The sequence below is a fragment of the Protopterus annectens genome, chromosome 12.part0, assembly GCF_019279795.1.
Source record: "Protopterus annectens isolate FY-2018-M chromosome 12.part0, PAN1.0, whole genome shotgun sequence".
Classification (NCBI taxonomy): Eukaryota; Metazoa; Chordata; order Ceratodontiformes; family Protopteridae; genus Protopterus; species Protopterus annectens.
In genome coordinates, this window is record NC_056746.1 from 338,629,974 (window position 1) to 338,654,878 (window position 24,905).

Below are 24,905 nucleotides of genomic sequence, written 5' to 3' on the forward strand. Positions count from 1 at the left end.
GAAAAACACCCAAACAGAAAGACATTACTCATTTCATGATTCCACGCTGTCTTTGCGCACAGCTGACAAATTCAACACAGTCAAAAACAGTATTTACAACTAGTCTGCTTTTGTAAGCTCATTTATGCTGTATAAATCAGTAAACAAATTTACATTATCTTGAGAAAATCTATCTAAATGCAACAGCAGCTGAACTCATTGCCTCAGCAAGACCACCAAGATAACTATGTTCAGGGTATTTAAACAATTCATCATCTTTCTGTCAACTACACCACCCATAAAGAATTGCCAGCCACCTAAAAAAAAGTCATTCTTTTTACTACTTTACCTTTTCAGTAATATAACCAAACAGTTCTTGAACGATGCAAGTTAATGTTACGATAGGTATGTCTCTTCAGCAACAGCTGTTAACTTACATGTTATGAGCTTTAAACAATACAGGTAAAGTACATTTTTTCAATAATCATCACAAGACAATGCATTCTAGTATCAATAAGCTAAACATCTTTGCATAGTAGTCTTTCACAGTAAGCTTTGTGGAAGCAGTATGACATTTTCTGCATCTATCATCAGGGTTTACACCCTCTTTTTTTCTAAATTCCACAGCACCAATGAAAGATCACCCTCAAGAATGTAGGGCAGACCATCCTCATCCTTTCCTAAACAAGATGAGAAAAAGACAAAGTACTCCCTTCAGAAACTTCTGAAATTAAACAAAAATAAAAAAAGATACACAGAGCTCACAGGGCTAGTTGTCCAAATGTCACAGCCTTAAAGGTACTGAATTGTAGTAACGTTTAAAGGAAAAGTCCACCCTCTTCTACAGTTTAAATCCTTAGGTTGCTTTTCTCCCTAGAATATGGTTCCAGTATTGTGTAGGTACCAGAAGCATGCTTGTACTTTTCAAATTTTTCATTTCCTTGCCTTGGAATCAAAGGAAAGGAAAGCCCAACTACTTTTTTTAAGCTTAACTTCTCACATACTTTGTAGAGGAATCTTTCTCCACCTGCACAACATACCATCAGCACAGATAAAGCTGTAGTTTACCTTGTCATGTACTGCTGTCAGTTTTAGATGGGCAATTTAATCCTGTTAATGTCAGGAGCACAGCAGCTGCTATGAAAGACAGAAAGCCGTGGAACTGTTTTCCACTGTTTTTATTGCAGAAAGGAAAAGAACATAAATAAAAACTCCACCTCAGAATTCAAATATTTTTTATTGCATCTTTGTTTTCCTAGCTATTGTAATGCCTCAAAATCACTCCAAGTTTTTCTTTTACAATTTTAATATATTTCCCACAAAACAGCAGCTGATGGGGTCTGCCTTGGTAACATGGTCTTGATTTCTTGCTTTTATTCTTTCTTCCCAGATTACACTTCAAGTCTTTATATGAGACATGCTAGACATAAGGAAGTATTGTTTTCTCATTCCTTTAAGACAGAATGTCAGGGGTGTGAAGCAATGTTATCTAACACACTTTCTATAACAGGGCTACTTCTATGTTTCTTTGAGTGAACCTCATTTGTGTCTGCTGGAGCTTGTTCTATGCTATAAATAGCTGTTAGCTACTTCCAGCAAAAGAAAGTAGGCAAAAAACAGGCTTTAGTAAATGGATTCTTTTGTATTTCTAAAGGAATTGACAGACCTTCCTGCTCTATCAAGTACAGGTGACAACGAACACTGCAAAGGACTTTAAAGTTAAGCCTGTCTGCTACTTCCCAATGCCCTCAGTGGGAAGTTTTTTTCTCCCTCATGAATTATGCAGAATTAAAATGTGCTTTACTGGTTCCCCAACTATTTCAGTCATGTTCACCCCCCACACTTTTTTTTTATTTTGTATTTACTTATACTTTGTTAACCATGAAAGTGAAATGGTCCCAAGACCCTTTTCAGCCACAACCCTGGCTAAATTGGCCAAGATAACAAGTAATAAATACAGCCAGCAATACAAAGAAAAGAAAATACTTCCATAAAGACATTTTACAGAGACTGTGTGTACAACACATAGACAAGGTGTGACAATGAATAAAATAAAACATTTACTAGAATGTATACCTTAATAGTGCTTAACTATACTATGTTAACTTTATTATAAATAAGCAAATTGTATGCACCCACACTGCACAACTCACAACACTGTAAGAGGTTACAGTTCTCTAAAAGACTAGGAATCAACAAGTGAACATTTTATGATTTCACAAAAGAAAAGAGTGGGTGATAATTATATTTGCATCACTGTTGTTGTCCTAAGATAGTATGAAAACATACTACAACTACAAATTTTGGAATGGAACAAACATTACAGTGGAGCCTAAGAACTATTATGGTGAAAAAGATTTGGGACATGGAGAGATTAGGAAAAAGGAGGTTGATTAAGATGACAATTGTAATACACACATGCACACACCCCATCTGTGTGTGTATACATTTCTGTGTGCATCTGTATACTGTGTGTTGTGTATATATGTATATGTGTGTGTGTGTGTGTGTGTGTGTGTGTGTGTATATATATATATATATATATATATATATATATATATATATATATATATATATATATACACACACACACACACACACATACATATCCACGTGTCAAGTGCATGTGTGACTACTTACAAAAATACCTATTGCACATCGCTCTCTAGATGTATTCACACTGTACTGTATCCCACATATAATACTATATATGCAACACGCATACATTTTATACATACATATCTATATATACATCTATATATCTATATGGGTCTAGGACTATTCACTGAAAGCACATTTGACTGTGCATAATTCACTGAAAACAATTCACTGAAAGTTATATATGGCCTTTTCCCCACTTTAGTGTGACCATGGAGTTAGAATATATAGTAAGGGGGGTGTGGGGGGCGAATGGGTGGTGTTAGGGCCGTAGCCCCCCACCTATTTTAAATATTTTGAACTATACACATGGAAACTTGCAATTTCAATAAATTACTCTCTTCTAAACTTAATATAGATACAAACTATGTGGGTGGCAACTACAGTGGGGAAAAGCCATATATAACTTTCAGTGAAATGTGTTTCAGGGAATTGTGTTTTCATTGAAATGTGCTTTCAGTGATTAGTGCAGAGTCATTTGACTTTCAGTGAAATGTGCTTTCAGTGAATAGTCCTAGACCCATATATATGTATATATCTATCTCTATATAGATATATAAATATGTGTGTGTTTATATATACACGCATACAGTTACACAAAATTCCCATTTTGTTTTTATTTAAACGACATGAAGTACAAACACACAAGCATATAATGTGTTTCTCCATTATACACACCCGAGAGCTCATACTTTTGTACTTGCATGTAAGATGTGTGCTAATACCCACACACACACACATATATATATATATATATATATATATATATATATATAAAATGTGTGTGTGTGTGTAATATATATATTACACACACACAAACACGCATGCATATAACATGTGCACAGACACGTGCATTTAAACACAGTTAAAATATTTATTATTTCCTTTTCACAATGTTTTTAATGCAAGATCACATAGCAAACATATGTTAAAATATATTCAGCTGTATATTATGGATGCCATCAATGGTCACATTTCCTTTGTAGACTGGAAAATGCTCATGTATGCTACCAGTGAAAGGACTAAATCAGTGGTAGGAATTTCTTACTATAGATATATATATATATACCAGACATGCATTCGCCTCTGGAAAGATGTCAGGAAAAAAGCATAAAATACTTTTTTTTTTTTTTTTTTATATAAACAGTAACAGTGCATCTAGTTGAAAGGGTTGACATCTCTCTCTCTCTCTTTATGCAGTTCTGTCCGGGGGGGCTTGAAAATGGTAAATGTGTTGATACTTCACAAGAAAAAACATTTTCGGACTTTTCTTTAAATGTCTAAAATACGTTATTACACGACAATGATACTAGTTGTATTTTCTTTAAACATCACAGAAATCTTTGATACTACATTTAAATTATTTTAACATATAAACTATTATAAACAGCCAACATTTAAAGCTGAGCATTTCAGTACTGTGATGCTACTCATAAATTTGTCAGAAGAGGTGGCAACTGCCTTTAAACCCCTGGCTGACCTAATTGCTTTGCCACCATACAATACTGTATATGCTCTACAAATTATTCTTGTCTAACAGCAGCTTGTAATCAAGAGTCTACTAAAAAATCTACTATCGTTGGCCTTTCACTTTGCACTCTCCTATCCTTTTCTCTCTGCCTATACTCTCATCAATGTTTGGTAGGCTGCAGTCCTAGCTTCTGCTTGGCCCACATCTACTCTATTACCCCACCCTAGTTATTTGCCCCCAGTACCTTGGTTCCTTTGCTTTCTCCAGAACACTCCAGTCCTCTTCTTGCCTATTTTCTGTATCCCTGCTTGTAGTCATCCCAGTTGGTAAACTTTCCCTCCTCCATTCCAATTCTGGCTTGGATCTCCACTAACAGGTTAGTTAATTGAAAAATGATGCTCAAGCCTGGATATACAATTCAAAAGGCCTACCTTTAAAAATGCATTGGATAAAGAATCTCTGGACTCTCTTCAGTTTCTTAACCAGAGTACATATCCCTGAGTGACTGAGTAGCAGCTTCTAATAACTGATGACATTTGCTTCATACTGAAGCTTTATCAACATCTGCTCCAAGACCCCCCCTAACAGAGTAGGTTTCAGCCCAGGGGACAATGGTTAGAACATAGGAGTAAACAGGGATTATTTGCTCCAAAATGAATAAGTTTTTGTTTTATTTCATTAAATGCCATATTCTTCAAAAAAGCCCAAAGATAAAAGGCATCCAAGTACTCCTGCAACCCTATAAAGTCAAACCGTTTACTATTTCCCCCCTTTATGTCATCAGCAAACTTACTGCTCCAGATCTCTCTGGAAAAAGAAAAGTCTGCCATAAAATGGAAAAAAAAATACACAGGCCACAACTATGAACCTTGTGGCATCCCCAACAACATTGGTTTAACCTGGGAAGTAGCTACAGCTACTTTAACCCTTAATAACATTCCATACAGCCAGTTTATTATCCATCTTGTTATACATCAGTTTATGCCCTTGTCTCTCGTCTCTTGACTACCTCAACATGTGGCACAGAGTCAAAGGTCTTTGTCAGGTCCAGACAGATAACATTCAATGATAAGCCCTCACCCAATGCTTCCCCTAAATTTGGATAAAAGTTCATCAGGTTTGTTAAACGTAACTAGCCTTTTGTAAAAAGATGCTGTTAGATAATAGGCATCAAATTTCACATCATTTGACAATGCGGGACTCTTAAAACATTTATGCAGAATGCAAGTTTGGCCGACAGATCTGCAGCTTTACAACGTTTTAGCGATCCTTCCTTTTGAGATAGGAATTATGATGGCGAGTTCAGGACCAAACCCAGCAACAACACACTCTTGAAACAGTTGCTGTAAAATTGGAAAATGTGATCAGTAATGACTGATAAAAAAAAAGTTATGTACTCACCATAACATTCCGTCTGAGTAGTTGCACTTCATTTGTCTTCAACCTGTGGGAATAGGGATCCGTATCGGATTCGAGCCAGCAAAAATTACTAGCATCAGCTCCGAGCTCCAGACTCCTCCACTTACCCATAATACACCTCCACTGCCTTCCATCCCCAGATCGAGTTTGCTGAACTTACACTTAGAACCCGACCTGATAACATACTTGTGACCTACACTACAGCCTGTAGGCTGAACATGCGCCAAGGTCCGGGGGAAGGATGGAGGGACGGTTGAAGACAAATGAAGTACAACTATTCAGATGGAACATTATGGTGAGTACATAACTTCTTTATCTGAAGTAGTTTACTTAATTTGGTCTTCAATCTATGCGACTTGAGTCCCTAGCTACTAAACTCCTGGAAGGCCCTCATGGAAGGATATTCTGGAGCACCGTGGAGCCAAGGATGCTCTCCTTCTAGATGTCAAATCCAATTTGTAATAAGAAATAAACATATGAGATGAGGACCAAGTAGCTGCAGGGCAAATGTCATCCAAAGACGCCCTAGACCAGAAAGCTGCAGACGTAGCCATGGACCTAGTGGAATGAAGTTTAACCTGACCTGGAGGAGATATGCCTTTGTCCTTATAGACCTGCAGGACGCATGAAGAAATCCATCTAGTTATAGTGACCTTAGAAATAGATTTGCCCAAAAAAGGTCTATAGAATGAAACAATTGATCAGATTTACGAAAATTCTTTGTCCTGTGTAAATAGAATCGTAACAGTCTGTGAACATCCAACATGTGTAGCTTGTATTCCATCCTACTGGTAAAATTGGGAAAGAACACAGGCAAATTTATAGTCTGATTGCTATTGACTGGTGACGCCAACCTTAGGAAGAAAAGATGGGTTGGTTTGAAGGGAAACCCTATCTTTAAGAAAAATCATGTACGGGAATTTTATGGACAAGGCCTGCAATTCTGAAAACCCTTCTAGCAGAGGTAATAGCAACCAGAAAAGCTGTTTTCCATGATAGAAATGTTAGATCTGCAGTTGCGGCAAGCTCGAAAGGCGGGGTGACCAGAGCTTGGAGAACCATCGTAAAGTCCCATGGGGGGGACAGGATCTTTGACCGGGGGGGCGTAGCAAAAAAGTCCCTTTGATAAAGGCTTTACACAGTCGAGAAGATGCCAAGGATGCAGAATTTTCACTCAAATGAAAATGAGAAATGGCCGCCAAGTAAACTTTGACAGTAGAAGAACTAGCTCCATGCTGGAAAATATCAGCTAGAAAATCAAGAATGGAGGAAATAGGAGTTGTGAAAGGATCTAAACTCCTCTAAGAGGCCCAGAAAAAAAACATTTCCACTTGCTGCGATAAACCTTTCTGGTTGAAGACTTATGTTCAGCTACCAAAATAGACTAAACTGAGGAGGAAAGTCCGGGAGTCCTAGCAATCACGGGAACTGGAGCAGCCAAGCTGTGAGCTTCAGGCTGTCCAGACTCGGAAGAGGCACCCCCGATGGGTGTGAAATCAGATCCTGAATGGGATTCTAGGATCCAAGGTGGAGCCAGAAGGTGAGACCGAAGGAAGGGAAACTATACCTGGCAAGGCCAACAAAACTGCTGCACTTCACATTGAAAGGAGATGCGAAGAGATCGCAGCAAGGTTGACCCCACTCGCTGAAGATCTGTTCCGCTACTGACGGATTCAGAGACCACTTGTAAGGCATCAGAATGGTCCAAACTTAGCCAGTCAGCTAGAATGTTGCACTGTCCTGGAATGTACGTTGCGATGAGAAAGCGACTGGTGGAGATCGCCCATTCCCACACTCTCATGGCCTCGCAACAAAGGGGGTAAGATCTGGTCCCTCCCTGTTTGTTGATATACCAGACTACTGACAAGTTGTCTGACTGAATGGCAATCTTCCCCAGAGGAAGAAAGGCATGAAGGGCCTGCAACGCTAGAAAGACCGCCTGCATCTCTAGGACACTGACATGCAAACTGGTCTCTATGGGGGACCACAGGCCTTGGACTGTCCTGCCTGAACAATGCCCCCCCACCCAAGTTGGGAGGCATCCGTGGTCACTGTGGTTTGGCCGGGGCTGCAACAGAGGGTCATTCCTCCAAAATGTCAGGAGAGCTCATCCACCATATGAGGGACAACCGACACACTTGACTCAGGTGCATAGGATAGATTATTGGTAAATCCAACAGGAACCACTGAACTGCAAGAGTCCACTGAAGAATCCGCATGTGTAGCCGAGCACATGGAAGAAGAGTTATGGTCGCCGCCATCGAGCCTAGGGTCCTCAACACCGATTCTGCTGCCAGGAGGTGAGAATGGTAAATTAGAGAGACATGAATCCTGAGGTTTTGAACTCTCTCCGAAGTCAGGAACACTTTGCACTGGAGTGTGTCTATCCTGGCACCAATGTAGTCTATCACCTGTACAGGCTCTAGTAGAGATTTGGATGTGTTGATTGTGATACCCAAACTCAAGGCAAGTGTCAGAAAGTAATCCCTGGTTTGGGAAAATAGATGCCTGGTGGGAGCAGTGAGGAGCCAATTGTCCAGGTACGAATAGACCTGAATCCCCTAAAGCCTCAGGTTTGCTGCTACAACTGCCATCACTTTGATAAACACCCTGGGGGTTGTGGTGAGACCAAAGGGTAAGGCTCGAAATTGGTAATGATTGGCCCCTAGCTGGAAGCGGAGGAACCTCCTGGAGCTTCTGTGCATCTTTATGTGATAGTAAGCATCCTGGAGATCTAACAAGCACATCCAGTTGCTCTCTTGCAGGTACGGCATGATGGACTGTAGTGTGACCATTTGGAACTTTTCTTTGGCAACTGATAGGTTCAGGGTAGAGAAGTCCAGAACAGGCCTTAAGCCCCCCCAGTTTTCTTTGGCACCAAAAAGAACCTGGAGTAGAAGCCCGATCCGGAATGATCTGGGAGGATGGTTTTGATGGTTTGTTTTCCTAGTAGCTTGGTAATTTCCTGTGCTGCTGCCTCCCTTTGCATGGGTGGAATGTCCAAGAGGTGTTTGGGAGATATGGGGGAACTCACGAAGGGGATAGAATATCCTCTGTATATGATTTGAAGCACCCAGCTGTCCATTGTTATGGACTCCCATGCTGCTGGGTGCAAGGACAATCGTCCCCCAAATGCCTCCAGAATAGAGCAGCCGGGCACCCCCTCAGGGTTGCTGCCCAGGTCTAGCTGAGAATGGTTCTTGAGACCCGAAGTTTTGCGGACTCCCCTTGGCCTCTGGGCGGGCGTCCATTCTGTCCCCCTCTGCCTCTAGGAGAGGAAGAGCCCAGAGTGTCCCAGGAATACTGAGACTTCCAGAACCACATGTTCTTTTGCCCTCTCTGGTTCCAGGGAAAGGACCATTGAGGGTTAGAGAAGCAGATCCCGACGGCATTGTCTTCCCATCCTTCTCACTCTGGACTAGCGTCTCCCTGACGGTCTTACCAAAAAGAGTTGAGCCGTCATACGGGGCACTGGCAAAGGACGCCTTAAAGGGTTCTGTAAATTGGCACAACCTGAGCCAGGTGTTACGCCTCATGGACACGCCGGACCCAGCCACCCTAGCCGGTCCTTCCATAGCATGTGAGAGGAGTCACATGGACGTATTTGATACTGCTCTCAGAGTGGCCATTTTCACGGAGAACAAAGCCATATCCTCCTGTGACATGGACTTGGGTGGAGACTCCTCCAGCTCCTTCACATGGTCACACTGGTGTCTTGTGACATGGGCCAAGTAATTCAGTTCCCTTATAGAAAAGGTAGCTGAAGCATACACCCGATTCCCTAGTCGGTCCATCATCAGTGACTCTCGGTCAGGAGGGTGGACCGAGGAACTTTCCTGAGATAGTTTCTTCTTCGTGGCTGCTAACACCATGGCGTCCACTGGGGACAGTGTCCATTGTTCCAGGAAGGCCTGTCAATGAGGTACTTAAAACCTTATCAGGGCACTTGGGGATCGGCTCCCCAGTATCTGGTTCCTTCCACGCTTGCAAGGTGATCAAATCCACTAAAGGATCCATGGGAGGGGACACACAAGATGTAGACGGGCCCGTGCCGAAAGCCTCCAGAAACACAGACTCATCAGAGGAGGGCTTGAGGGCAGACCAACCTCACCGCTGGTGCAGGATCTCCATGATGTCTCCAAAGGAGACATTGTCGGGAGGTGATCTTGGGGATCCCTCCCCATTATCTAAATCTGTGTCCTCGGTTAGGGACTCGGGGGAGTCCAAGTGCCTCCACTTGCACGTATGTTTGCGAGACATCTCCAGTGGGGCTCTCAGGGGAGCACTCACAAGCAATCTGTTCCTCTGGGGGAACCGTCTGGGGCTCTTCAGGCACAGGCTGTCCCTCTGGTAAGACAACGGGGACCGTAAACAGAGCCGAGGAGGGCAGTCAAGGGCCTCAATCTGATGGAGAGGACCCGTTCGACCACATTGAATGCCAAAAGAGAGGGGACCTCCTGGGAAGCTAATAAGGAGGCTGGTCTCCCCGGGTCCAATGCGAGAATCAGAACTGGACCCAAAGTGGACGGAGCGGAACCTGGCCCGACAAAGTCAGAGCTGATGGAAAAGGTTCCATTCCCTCAGATCCAACACCCAGGCTCCGGCACTTAAATCTTTCAAAAACCAAGAAACCATTTTTGATGAAACCTAGCCTGATTGCACACATCTAGAGTATAAAGTGCTTTCTCCTCTGGTTTCCTCTAGGCAAAGAAAGTGAGATAAATGATGTGGTTTTGGGATTCAAAACATGCTTTTAGAAGATGGAGGTGAGTGTGAAAACACACCAGACACTTGTGAAACATGAAGTATAATTCCATAACACAACTATCTGAAGTTCTGAAACCACAGAAATGCATGTGACTACCATCAGTAACAGCATTCCAAGAAACTAACATTACCATTGCCAAGCCAGCAGGCTCAAACAGCAGATAAGCAAACCTATCTATCATGAATGCACATACTGCAGAGGGCAGAGTTCTTCAAAACAGGGAAGAGATACAACACTCCTGTAAGCAGCTAGTTCACCAGTGGGTACTTGGCCACAATACTAACTTCCACCTGGCAAAAATAAACAAAAGTAGCTTTCACGTGCACTATGACCATGATATAACCGAGGATCAGATCAAACAGGTGTCAAAGACACATCAACATCTGCAAGTGATTAAAGAATGAGATAGTACAATTGTGTACACTTACCATAAATGTAGATGTTAGAGTGTATTCACTGTTACAGTCATTACATTTGGGTAATCTGCTGGCAGGCTGCCCTCAGTCGGCCTGAATTCCAAAGTCTTGGGTCCTGTGTCGGTTGCTGTTTCCTCTTCCATGATGTCAGGTCATCAGGGGTATAAAACATGCAGCCGACACCATTTTCTTTAGTTTTTCTTGTCCCAGATGTCAGGTGCCACCAAAAAGGTAGCAAAAAATATATATGTATATATACATGCATCAATATAAACTTTACCTTCATCTACAAGCAAATGCACCACATAGGTTGTAGAAGATAGAAGGAAAGATAAACTCCAGAATGACAGGGAGGTGGCGGGTGGGTAACCTGGACTGCAATAGTGAATACACTCAAACATCTACATTTATGGTAAGTGTACACAACTGTACTATGTTCTTCATGTTTCAATGTTGCAGTCATTGCATTTGGGTAGAATCCCAAAGCTAAGGTTGGGAGGCTGGAGCTAAACAGCATTATGTGCGGCTATAAGGCCCTGCAGAACTGCAGTGGCAAAGCCTGCCCAGGACTTAGAGAGGCAAATTATAATGCTTTGTAAAGATGTGAACAGAACTTCAAGTAGCAGCCTCTAGGATGTCTTTGGTTGGTACTCCTCTGAGAAAGGCTGATAGAAGTAGCTGCAGCTCTGGTGGAATGAGACCTAATGCCCTTGGGCACAGGTTTACCATGGTGTAAGTAGCAGAAACGGATGCAGTGGCTTATCCACTTTGAAATTGTCTGCTTTGAAATAGCCTTTCCTTCTGATCCTGCAGCATATGTCACTAATAAATGCTCAGTTTTTTTCTTAGAGCTTTAGTCCTGCTCAAGTAGAATCTTAGCTGTCTGTGTACGTCCAAGGAATGCAGAATTCTCTCCCCCTTGTTCTGCGGATTTGGATAAAAGGTTGGCAGATGAATTGTTTGGTTAAGAGCCACACTAGAAACCACCTTAAGCATAAATGTAGGATTTGTCCTCAGAGACACCCTTCTTCCGGCTGCTCCCGTTAGGGGTCGCCACAGCAGATCAACCGTTTCCATTTCTTCCTGTCCTCTGCATCTTGCTCTGTCACACCAACTGCCTGCATGTCCTCTCTCACCACATCCATAAACCTCATCTTAGGCCTTTCTCTTTTCCTGTTACCTGGCAGCTTCATCCTTAGCATCTTTTTCCCAATATACTCTGCATCCCTCCTCAGCACATGTCCAAACCAACGTAATCTTGCCTCTCTGGCTTTGTCTCCAAACCTTCCAACCTGGGCTGACTCTCTAATTTACTTATTCCTAATCATGTCCATCCTCATCACACCCAGTGCAAATCTTAACATCTTCAACTCTGTCACGTCAAGCTCAGACTGCTGCCTTATTGTCAATGCCATTGTCTCCAACCCGTAAACATAGCTGGTCTCACTACACTCTTACTGGTACTAGTCTGTCACAAATCACTCCTAACACTCTTCTCCACCCACTCCATCCTGCCTGTACTCTCTTTTTCACCTCTCTTCCACCATTACTCTGAACTGTTGATCCTAACTACTTAAACTCATTCACCTTCGCCACCTCTACTCCCTGCATCCTCACCATTCCTCTGTCCTCCCTCTCATTCACACACATATTTTGTCTTAGTCCTGCTGACCTTCATTCCTCTTCTCTCTAGAGCATATCTCCACCTCTCCAGGGTCTCCTCCACCTGCTCCCTACTCTCATTACAGATCACAATGTCATCTGCAAACATCATAGTCCACGGGGACTCCTGTCTGATCTCGTCTGTCAACCTGTCCATCACCATTGCAAATAAGAAAGGGCTCAGAGCTGATCCTTGATGTAATCCCACCTCCACCTTAAACACATCCGTCACTCCCACCCCAGACCTCACCCGCTGTCACACTACCCTAGTACATATCCTGTACCACTCTTACATACTTCTCTGACACTCCCGACTTCCTCATACAATACCACAACTCCTCTCTAAGCACCCTGTCATATGCTTTCTCTAAATCCACAAAGACACAATGCAACTCCTTCTGACCTTCTCTGTACTTCATCAAAACTCTTAGAGCAAACATCGCATCTGTAGTGCTCTTTCTTGGCATGAAACCATACTGCTGATCACTAATCATCACCTCCCTTCTTAACTTAGCTTCCACTACTCTTTCCCATAACTTCATGCTGTGACTGATCAGTTTAATCCCTCTGTAGTTGCTACAGCTCTGCACATCACCCTTATTCTTAAAAATCGGTACCACAACACTTTTTCTCCATTCCTCAGGCATCCTCTCACTTTCCAAGATTTCATGAAACAATCTAGTTAAAAACTCCACTGCCATTTGACCTCAACACCTCCATGCTTCCACAGGTATGTCATCTGGACCAACAGCCTTTCCATTCTTCATCCACTTCATAGCTATCCTTATTTCCTCCTTGCTAATCCACTGCACTTCATGATTCACTATCCGCACATCATCTAACCTTCTCCCTCTTTCATTCTCTTCATTCATCAACCCCTCAAAGTACTCTTTCCATCTGCTCAACACACTCTCCTTGCCTGTGAGTACGTTTCCCTCATTATCCTTTATCACCCTGGCTGTTTGCCATGATAAGAACTTTATATTAGCGGTAGCAGCTGGTTCAAATGGGGGCAGGGTGAGCTTTTCCAACACATAATTGAGGTCCCATGCAGGTAATGGTGATCTTCTAGGAGGCCTTACATTTTTGGCTCCTCTAAGATACTGCTTTAGTAAAGGATGAGAAAAGATTGGTGGCTCTGTATTGTAATGAGCCAAAATGGCAGATGCATGGATTTTAAATGATGAGAAAGATAGGCCTTTGTCAAGCATCTCAGTTAAGTATTGTAATATCTGAGGAATATTTGGTTCTGCTGTATCAGTTCCTTGTGCTTGATTCCAAGCACAGAATCTCTTCCATTTATCAGCACAAGATTTTTTAGTACTAGGCCTTCTGGCTTCGAAAATGACATCCATCACAGCTTTACTGAGAGGTGTTGTTTGTATAACTACAAGATCAGCCATGCTGCCAGGTTCAGTGTCTGGAGTTGATTGTGCAGGATCTGATTATTTTCCTGCGACAGTAGTTGAGGTCTTTGAGTTAAGGTCCAAGCTGGGTATTGATCCAAGTTCCTTAGGATTGGGTACCAGTATTGGCGAGACCAGTCTGGGGCAATTAGTATCATCTTTGTTTTTTCTTGTCTGACTTTTAGGACCACCTTGGGAAGAAGAGGCAGAGGATTAAAGGCGTAAACTGATAGGTTTTTCCAACTGAAAAATAGGGCGTCCACTTTCCATGCTTGTCTGTGATAAGTCCTTGTGCAGAATCTTTTCAATTGATAATTTTGAGGAGAGGCAAATAGATCTATGTCTGGGCTCCCCCATTTCTCTATTATCATGCTGAAGACTTGTGGATTTAGTTTCCACTCGTGAGGATCCATAAGGTTCCTGCTTAAATTGTCTGTCACAGTATTTTGTTTTCCTGGCAGGAATTGAGCTTGAAGATGTATTTGGTAGATCAAAGCTGTGTCCCACAGTGCCATGGTTAATCTGCAAAGGGGGTAACAGTGTGTGCCCCCTTGCTTGTTTATATACTACATGACCGTGGTGTTGTCCGTCTTAATCAGTAGTTGTCCTGGATGAAGTAAGTCCTTGAAGGCTGTTAGGGTATTTTGAGCAGCTAGCATCTCTTTCTGGTTGATATGTAGATGCATTTGTTTTGGTGTCCATATGCCTTGAATGCATCTTCCTGCCATGTGGGCCCCCGAAGCATAATCTGAGGAGTCTATTAAGGTTTGGCTGGCAGGGGGTAGAGTGAAGGCCCATCCCATGTTTTGGTGACATGCCTTTGCCCACCATAGAAACTCCTGTTGTAGGCAGGGAATGAGAGGAATCATTGTTTCCAGACTGTGAGAATGTTGACTCCATAAACTTTTTAGGTAACAATGAGGTTTGCTCATATGCAGTCTTGCATATGGAATCGGTAGGATGCACAATGCCATGAAGCCCAAAGCCTGCATAATTTGTCTTGCAGATAACTGGGTTTTTGTTGCCATCAGTTTGAAGTAAGTAGTCAATTGCCTTTGCTTGTCTGGCATGAGGTAAGCCATCTGGGCAGTTGTATTCAAGCTTGCACCCAGTGATGTTATCTTTTGACCAGTTGTGATTTCTTTTCATTTATTGTGTACCCTAGGCATGTTAGAAGCCTTTTCACAAATGCCAGGTGTCGAAGAAGAATGTCCTTGTTCTCTGCTTGAATGAGACAGTCATCCAAGTAAGGATATAGGTGTATACTTCTTTGTCTGCAAAATGCAATTACTGGTGCTAGGCAATTTGCAAAGACCCTGGGCACAATAGATAAGCCAAAGGGCAGTGCAGAGAATTGGTAATGCATTAAGCCAGCCTTGAATCTGAGGTATCTTCTGCACGATTGTCTTATTGGGACATGCAGGTATGCCTCATGTCTAATGTCACCAGCCAAGCATTCTTGCCCAGCATGGGCAGAAGCTGCTGCAAAGTCAGCATTTTGAATTTTGGAATGTCCAGGTGTGTGTTCAAAATCGATAAATCCAGTATTGGCCGCCAGGCCTTGTCCTTTCTGGGTACCAAGAACAGTAGAGTAAAAATCTTGTCCTTTTTCCTGTTCTGGTACTGGCTGAATGGCCCCCATATCCATGAGGGACGTAACCTGTTTCTGTGCCTCTGCCCATTGATTTTTTGGCAGATCTGGCCAACCGTTTGCCATTGGCAGTGTGTGGAAATGGAATCTGTATCCCTGTGATACTATGTTTAGTACTCACTTCTCCTGGGTTATTAACTGCCAATTTTGAGCAAAAAGTGCTAATTTCCCCCCTAAGGGTGCTGCCAAAAGATAAGTGTTTGGTGTAGGCAGAGGGAAGTCACTGGGACTGTTTTCTGTAGGTTTGCGCTTTAGATTTGGAGGTTGAAGTGCCCCATTGCTTTGACCTGTATGAATCTTGCACCTGGTATCTGGAACCCCTAGGGTGTCTGGATTTGCCCCTTTGAGCTCTGTCTGACACAGGAAAGGACCAATTTTTTGTAGGCCAGTGTCAACTGAATCTTGGTGGCTGCACTTGTAAGAAGTCTTTAACAGTTTGCATAGACTTAGCTTTATCTTCCACTTTCTTTAAAACCTCTTCTGCCTTAAAACCAGACAGAGTATCATGCTGTAAAGGTGCATCTAGCAATTTAGCTTTAACATGATCAGGCAAATTTTGTTCCTTTAGCCAGGCATGCCTACTAATCACAGATCCAGTAACTGCGGCCCTGCAGGAGGCCTCTAAGGAATCAAAACCACATTGCAAAGTATGCTTTCCAACCTGTTCAGCTGCATGCAATAATTCCTGCAATTCTGTATTTTCTGCACATTCAGAAATCAACATCATTTTCTGTTTCAGCAATCCCATAACATGCTGTTGATACTTAAGCATATGAAATTGACAGTTTAAGGCCCTGATTGCCAAGGTTGCAGATGTATAAACCTTTTTTCCCCATCTGTCCAGTGCCCTTGAATCTCTGTCAGAGGGGGTAGGGTTTTTTGCTGTTGAGGCCTTAACTCCCTTTGGACCCTGTGAAATAGTTTCAGGATCAGCAGCAGGGTTTCTAAATAAAAATCTATGTGAGTCAGGGACCATGTAATATCTGTCAGGCTTACTGGGAGCCGGAGGTAAGAAGCCAGGGGTCAAGCTGGACTCCAAAAACACATCATCCACAATGTCTAAAACAGGGGGAATGGCTAAAGGCCTGTGCTGAGGGAGAAGAAGGAAATCCCGGAGCCTCTTTTTTGATTCTGAGAAATCTTGGCTCTCCCAGTGAAAATGCTGCCTCAACGTATGCAAGGTTTCTCCAAATGAATAATCCTCAGGAGGAGATGCAGATGGCATAGACTCCTCTGCATCAGAATCCTCATAGGGAGGTATAGATAATTCCTGATCAGAAGAGAACTCAGAAGAAATAGAAACCTGATCTGAAGATTCATATTTAGTGTCTTGCCTAGGCCTCTTATCTGGAGGGGGATGGGTTCCCCTGATCAAGTTAATAAGGTCTTCAGCCATTTTGATCATCTGTTTTTTTAGGCATAGAGTCCTGTTGCATGTGGCTCATGCGTCAGTTTTTTAGTTTTAGAAGTTGCTTTTGTCTTTGGTTTTGCAGCTGTCGTCGGTTTGATATACAAATGTTGAGGTCCGAATACACCCTCAGAAGCCGGTGCCTGCCCAGTGGCTCCGGACCCATCCGAGGGAGATGCATCCTTCGGTCCAATACCTAGAGTATCTTGCAGCATGCCGGACTCCACATGGGTGTCGGTAGAGGCCTGCGACTTGAAGGTAGCAGGTATCAGGGGCTGTGAAAGCGCCTCACTGAGTACAGGCGACTGGCTTAGAAGAAGCTTCGTCTGTTGTGGATCTCGACTGCCTTTCTCTGTCCTTTTCTTTGCGTTTTTTGTGTACTCTGGTAGTCGGATTGCTATCAGACGACATTTCTGGGTAATTAAATCTGTTTCCAAAATACTTTGAGGCAAAAATATACTGACGCTTAATAGTGCGTTGGTTAAATCGAGCACAAAACCGACAGCCAGGCACGCTGTGATCAGGGCCTAGGCAAGGAATACAGTATAAATGGAAATCCTTATGAGGTATTTGCTTCCCACAAGTAATACAATTATTAACTTTCTGACATCGGTATGGAGCAAGAAAAAATTTTCCCCAACGGGGTACTTAGCTTTAGTGAAGACTTCGGTTCTGAAACACAAACTCGAATATTTCAGTAGACGGCCGACCGGCACTTGCAAAATGCTTCTGCTTCGGGCACCGCGCGGCAAGAAAGACTAAAGAAAATGGCATTGGATGCATGTTTTATACCCTGACATCATGGAAAAGGAGACAGCAACCGACGCAGGACCCAAGACTCTGGAATTCAGGCCGACTGAGGGCAACCTGCCAGCAGATTACCCAAATGTAATGACTGCAACAGTGAAACACGAAGAACATTCGTCTGATAAGTAAGATTACAACACTTAAAAAACGTTTCAGGTGGCAAGGCTACAACAGAGCTCCTTACAGTATTTATTGATTGTAAGTTTAAGAATGTTGTGGGTAAATTTTACAGTACTTTAAAAGATTACTGGGAATTTCTGGTTAAAATCAGGAAGTTCAGTCCTGTGAAATTGGCATTCTGGTCCTGGCTGATACTAAGGACATCCTACCATGAACATTAGTTAACTGACCATCCTTCTCAAAAAAAGAAAAAAGAAAAATAAAACTGAAAGTTATGAATAGACTTGTACATATATTTTGGGCCTGTGCTTCATTATTAAATGCCAGCTTCCAGATTTTATCAGTGCATCTCCTGATGGAACTAGTATCCACAGAATAGCATAAAACCATAGTTTAAAAAAGTACCATCATTAGTGTTGGGCTTAGGGCAGTGAAGGCCAGACATGCATCTAACTGATATCCATATGTACAAAAAGCCAGTTTTTATTTCTACAATGTGCAGCTGCATCATGCCTCCAATTGACAGGCGTTGCCCTGATCATCATCCTTTACCTCAAGGAGGGTTATGCCTGCACAATGGCTTCATGCATTTTTTTCAGGCCAATCTCAATTAAGGTATGTAGGTAACACAGTCACTAAGAACACAATGAAAGAAAGTACCTCCCAGATACGGCTTCAAGAGTACAGTCCTAGCATACCTGCTCTGGTAAGGTTTCTCATTTCTTTAAATTATAATGGAGGCATTCTGGATCACTTGTTTGGCCCTTCATCTCAGACCAGTTTGCCACATGGATGACCCTTCTAGGAGCAAAAAGCTCTACAAAATTTAGCTTCACAATTACAAGGGTATACAAGTCTTTCCTACCATGATAAGGTCACACAAGCATTCACAAGTCATGGAAGTCTTGAAAATGCCCAAGACTGTGGATCCTGAGATGTCATGTGGGAAGTATCGCTTCAGTCTTGGGTTCCTGGACCAGTGTGGAATGTTATTTGGTCCCTGTTTCAGTTAGAGTTGTGGCCAAATTCTCAAAGTAAAATACATACAAAGTGTCCATACAGCTCTCCCAAGGTTCATAGATTCATAGGTTCATACTAGGCTATCTGACCTAGGGCATTTATAAGCCTAGCCAGAGTGTGTTTGGCTTTCGCCACCCATTTTAAATTAATTTTGCTATGACCTTTTTCGAGGTTAGTATACTGTGCCTCTGTCTAACAGTGACACAAAAGTGATACCTGGGGTAAACCTATGATCTCCCATCCACTCATCAAGATTCCTCTTGAAGAGAGTCAGTGAGGGACTCTGCCTAATCTGGACTGGGATTTTATTCCAGAGTGAAGGGAGCCTCTGGTTTATGAATCTGTCCCTCCAGCATGTCCTATTTATTTCAGTGCTGAGGTTCAAGTCTCGAGCGTAGCTCGATGGGATTTGGATTTTCTGAGGTGCAGCATGTCCATTAATTCCGGGTTGGACATGGCTTTATACGTCAGGCACAGATCGCCTCTGAGCAGGCGGTATGCCACTGAGTAGAGCTGGAGTTTCTTTAACCAGGCAGCATATGGCATCTGTTTGAGCCCTTTGATCCTCTTGGTGAGGTACTTTTGGGGTCTTTCCAGTTGCTGCAGGTGTCTGGTAAGGTACATCTCAAAAGGGGCATTGTACTCAATTATGGGCCTGATGAGGGATGAGTAAAGAGGCACGATGACCTCCCTGATCTAGATGTGAATCCCTTCATGATTAGGTGGGCTATATAAAATGTTTTTCTAACCACTTTGGCCACGTGGTTGTCAAATGAGAGATTGCTATCAACTTGGGTCCCCAGGTCCCTAATTACTTCTTCTCTACTTAATGGATTACCACCTATGTGGTAATTTGTGCACTTTGTTTTGCCAAAGGGGATGACTATACACTTTTTTTGGCGTTTAGCTTGAGGCCATGGCTCTGGCACCAGTTGTCTGTTTCTATGAGGCCCTTTTGGAGGATGCTTGTGTCGGCTGGAGAGTCGATTATGGCGCCCAGTTTGCAGTCATCTGCGAACTTGGTCAGCCACAGTCCTTCTGTGTTGGTCTGTACCTCCGAGAAATATATACCGAACAAGAGAGGTCCCAGGACTGAGCCTTGTGGGACGCCACTTGTAACTGGTTTGGAGTCTGACATTGCTCCAGCAATTCTAACCATGTGGGTTCTGTCCTTTGTTTGCAACCCATCTAGTGACATAGGGGTTTATATTTAAGCTGTTGAGCTCATCTATAATGTCAGAGTGGGGTATTGTATCGAAGGCTTTTGCGAGGTCCAGGTAGGCTGTGTGGACGACCTTCCCCTCGTCAATGGCCTTGGTGACTGTTTCAAAGAAATCAACCAGGTTTAAGAGGCAGGATCTGCCCTTAAAGCCGAACTGGGTAGGATCCAGTGTCTGTAGGTCCCCAATATCTTTATTTATGAGGTCCATGATGATCCTTTCCATAGCTTTGCAGACCAAGCAAGTCAGGCTTATGGGGCGATAGTTTCCAGGATCCGTTGAGGCACCACCTTTGTGTAGAGGGACCACTGTTGCTGTACGCCACTCTTTGGGTACATATCCTGTAGTAAGGCTGAGATTGAACAGTAGTTTTATGTTTGGGTTTAGCTCTTCTTGGAGTTCATGTAGGACGCAGCCTGGGACACCGTCTGGTCCCACTGATGCTGTGTTTTTTGCTTTGGAGAAGGCGGCTCTTACCTGAGCATCTGAGATGTCAGGGGGGCAGCACTCTGCTGGGATAGATATTTGCCCTTTTGGTGGGAGGGGAGAAGTTTGCGCTGAACCTGTCAGCTAGGATGTTGGCACTGTCTGTGGGTTCGGTGTATTTTTTGTCATTTTGGACTAATTCTGAGCACATCTGGGAATTCCCACCCAGGTTCCTAACATAACTAAAGAAAGCCTTGTGATTATCCTTAGTGTCCTGTGCAATTCTTCTCTCGAAGCTGGCCTTAGACGATTTTATGAGTGCCCGTAGTTTTTTGCTAATACTGATCAGAGATGCCTTCCCTTTTTGGGATTTTGCTCTATCATGTAGTAGCTTCCTCCTTCTATTGTATAGTTTGTTTATGGCTGGGGTCCACCAGACAGGATGTCTGCCTTTGGAGGATTGGGTCTTGGTTTTATTTGGGATTGCATGATCTATGCATTCCTGAAGGTGTTCATAGGATGCATTTATAAAGGATTCTGCGGTCTGGGCCGTATTTTCCACAGGCCCGGGGGCTTTGAAGGATTCCACCTCGGTTTTGAGGAGTGTGAAATTTGCTTTAGAGAAGTTTTTCACTGTGGTTTTCTGGGCAGGGGGTGGGGTCGGGATGTGAATATCCAGTGAGATTAGTTTATGGTCTGATCTAACCAGTGAGGGATACACTTCTGGTCTGGAGCATAGAGTCCCCATGTTGGTGATGATCAGGTCCAGTATGTTTTCCCCTCTTGTGGGACTGGTAACAAGTTGTTCCATAGCATTTGAGTTTATAAATTCTAGGAACATTTGGGCTAGGGTGTTGGAGCTAGAGTAATGCTCCCAGTCTATGTTTGGGTAGTTGAAGTCGCCCAATATAATGGTGTTTGGCGAGACCTTCATATTTTCCAGTGTTTTCAGGAAGGCCGAGTGGGGTTCCTGGGTTTGGGAGGGTGGTCTGTAGCAGGCTATAAACTGGAAGGCAGTTTTACCCACTGCTAGTTGCACATGGATAGTCTCTGATGCTTCCTGCTGTGCCACCAACCTGGAGGTGTGGGTATCTTTGATGAATATTGATACTCCCCCTCCTTTTGTGGTTCAGTCCAAGTTTTGGGGCCAAAAAGAATGGTGGTATGAGGTATAACCTGGTAGTGCTGGGGTGCTCTCGGGAACCTTGAACCAGGTTTCTGTTACTGCACAGATATCAATGTTCTCCATGCTAAGGAGAGTTTCGAGTGTGTGCATCTTGAGGTTTAGACTTCTGGCATTGAGTAGCATTACTCAGTTTCTTATCCCTTGTGATACCTATGGAGGTGGGTTTGTCTTTTGACCCTTGCCTAAAAAAGGCACTATGGGGGTAGCAAGAGCCTTTGCCAATATCCGAAAGCCCAGGGGTGCCAGGTGCAAGCCATCCCTAGCGAAGCATCGTGGCTTGTCGAGCATGTCATCCCAGGCTGACAGGCATTGGATCCCCTTTGAATGACACCAATACTTAAGCCAATTGTTGAACTTGATCATCTTGTCTTCATATTGTGGCATCATTCTTGGTGAGGGTAAGATGCTACTCAAGGTCAGGGTCATACCGGCCTGGGCTACATGCTCAGAGAGCTCCTCTATGTCTCTTTTATGTAGTCCAGGGAGGTACGTCTCAGGTCATTCACACCAGCATGGACAATGACTGAGTCATATTTGTACTTGCCTTGGAGTGACCTGAGTGCTTGTGTTATGTGGCGGATCCTAGCGCCCGACAGGCAGCTCACCGTGACCTTCTCCTTGTCAGTGTGCCTGACGACAGAGTCACCTATTACAAGTGTATCAGGTGTGTTGTTTAGCCTTAAGGATTGTGACTGTTCGGCACACTGGCTTTGTGAGCTATGTGTTGCACGTGTTTTGTTTTGGGGTATCGGTTGCTTGGGTGTCTGCTTTGGAGGTCTCTGCTGCTTAGGCAGATTATTATTTATAGCCTCCGAGTATGTTTTTTTGTGTTTATGTGTTTGGTTTGCTGTCGTGGTAGGTCTATGTGAGAGTGGAATTGTAGTGAGTGTGGTTTCCTTCTCTTCCTGACTGGTTACGCCAGTACGGAGTTGAGAGAGTTTAGCGTCCAGTTTGGCTATATGGTTGCATCTCTCACATGTGTTGGAATTTGTTGGGAGGAGGAGAGGGTTGTCTGTGTACATGAGGCAGTTGTAACATTGCCTCAAGATTCCCAGATTCACCAGATGGACCGGAGAGGAGACAACTGACCTTTGGACATGCTAGAATAGTATTGGGAATTCCTTTATAATTGAAAAAAAGGGCCAATGGGGAACAAGGTACTCAAGGGGAGTTTGTGTGGGTGTAGTGCTTTTAATTTTTTAGTGCAGACTTAGTGAGCAAGTGCCAGGTAACTTAAATGCAATGTGTTACAGGTAACTTAAATGCAAAAATGACAAACATTAACTTTCTTTCAAGTGAAACAAGGAAATAAGTACAGTAAGCAATGCAGATATCACTAGGGATCCACAGAAGCGCTGAAAAGCCGTGTTTTAGGTGGAATTACCGTTTCAGGGAAATAACAAGCAAACAAACAACAAGCATACAAACAAAGCTAGATTCAGCAGGCCTGGATCTAGTTTATGCTACAGCAAACAAGGTGTACCAATTTCAGTAAGAAACAGTTCAAATATGCAGGCACTATAAGCCTTTAACCAGAAATTCCCAGCTCAGAAGGGCAGAGTCCAGCCTCTCCTCCCACAAGAGTGCAGACCACAAACCTTCTTAATGTAAAATAACTGGCCTGAAGCCTAAGTGCTTAAACCAGAACTAATACACTGGATGTGTCTTGTACCTCTCTCTCCTTTCAGTTAGTGATTTTCACAGACAAGTTAAGGTGTAGCTGAAGTCTGGATAGCACCCTGTTTAGGGATGTATGGGTGGCATATTTGCCGTTTGCAGATTATGCTGTCCTACTGATTTCAATTGATTGAGTTCCAGCATGCAATCAAGCTATTTGTTGCTGAATGTGAAGGGAGTGAGAAACTCAACACCTCCTAATCAGATGTCATGGTCCTCCCCTGAAAAAGAATGGAATGCCCTATGCAGGTCAGGGAAAACAACTATGACAAGTGGAGGACTTTAATTATCTTAGATTATTATTCAAAAGTAAAGAAAGAGGGGATTAGAAGACTGATTATCAGATAGGTGCAACGGAAGCAGTGTTCTAAGTGATGTGCCAAGACTGGTGTATTATGAGAGACAAATTCATGAGACAAAGCTATAAATGTATTAGTCAATCTCAGTCCCCCCATCCTCACCTATGGTCATAGTTTCTGGGTAGTGACCAGGAGGATGACAACTTGGATAGAAGCTGCAGAAATTAGGTTCCAGCAAAGAGTATCTTGCTCACTGCCTATAAATGACTAAGAAGTTCAGCAGTCTAGGAGGATCATGGTGTATAGCCAATGCTCCTCTCTGTTGAAGAGTTGGCACAAGTCATCTGCATTCCTTGTGAAGATGCCTTCAGTACTTTCAATGAGAAGGGGACCAGATACAGCCCAGAGAGAGGAGGTCCCAGGGCAGTGCAAAGATACACAGGGGAATTATAAACTCACATGTGAAACCCTGGGTATCACAAAGGATGAGCTAGAGATTGTTGCTGGGGAAAGGGAAATCTGAGCTACCCTGCTTAACTTACTACCACCACAAGCCCTACAAGGACAAGTACTTGATAAAATGGAATACACTGGATATTGTGTTCTTTTGCCATTCAAAATAGTGTGAGTAAATCTGATTCTTCAGATTCAACTATATGAGATTAGCCTTTTCTGTGTATGACTTACTGTTAAAAGTATGCTAATATCTTAGTGTCATTCAGACATCTAACTTTAGCAGAGCTTCACTTACATTTGACCTAGTCTGAAAAGAATACCTGATAAGTGGTTGGTTTACTGTGAAATCTGAAAACACACTGGGGTTCACATGTACAATGAAGTCTGTATCATGAAAAATGTTTTTCAGGCAAAAAGACCATCAATTTCAACACACATATGCCAGAAATTAGGGTTACCAAACCCCTCAAGAAATGAAAAGTACAGTTGTGTACACTTACCATAAATGTGGACGTTCAAGTGTATTCACTGTTGCAGTCATCACATTTGGGTTATCTTCTTGCAGTAGCCCTCAGTCAGTCTAATTATCAAAGTCTTGGGTCCTGCGTCGGTTGCTGTCTCATCTTCCATGACGTCTGGTAGTCGGGGGTATAAAGCATGCAGCAACGCCATTTTATCAGTTTTTCTTGCCCCAGATGTCAAGTGCTACCATAATGGGAAGCAATTGTATACACGGTTACAACTCCAACAAAAAGCAAATATACCAGAAAGCTTTAAGCATAGTAAACAAGAATAGAGGTATAAACAAAAGAAGTCAGGGGTCTGGAGGGATGGTAACCAGAACTGCAACAATGAA

At 43.1% G+C, this 24,905-nt stretch overlaps 1 protein-coding gene across 1 annotated transcript in view; it reads right to left on the minus strand.

Moving 5' to 3' along the window:
* The window catches only part of PARN (poly(A)-specific ribonuclease), a 1,015,251-nt gene that overhangs the window by 367,872 nt on the left and 622,474 nt on the right, over positions 1 to 24,905 (minus strand). The window lies entirely within an intron of this gene.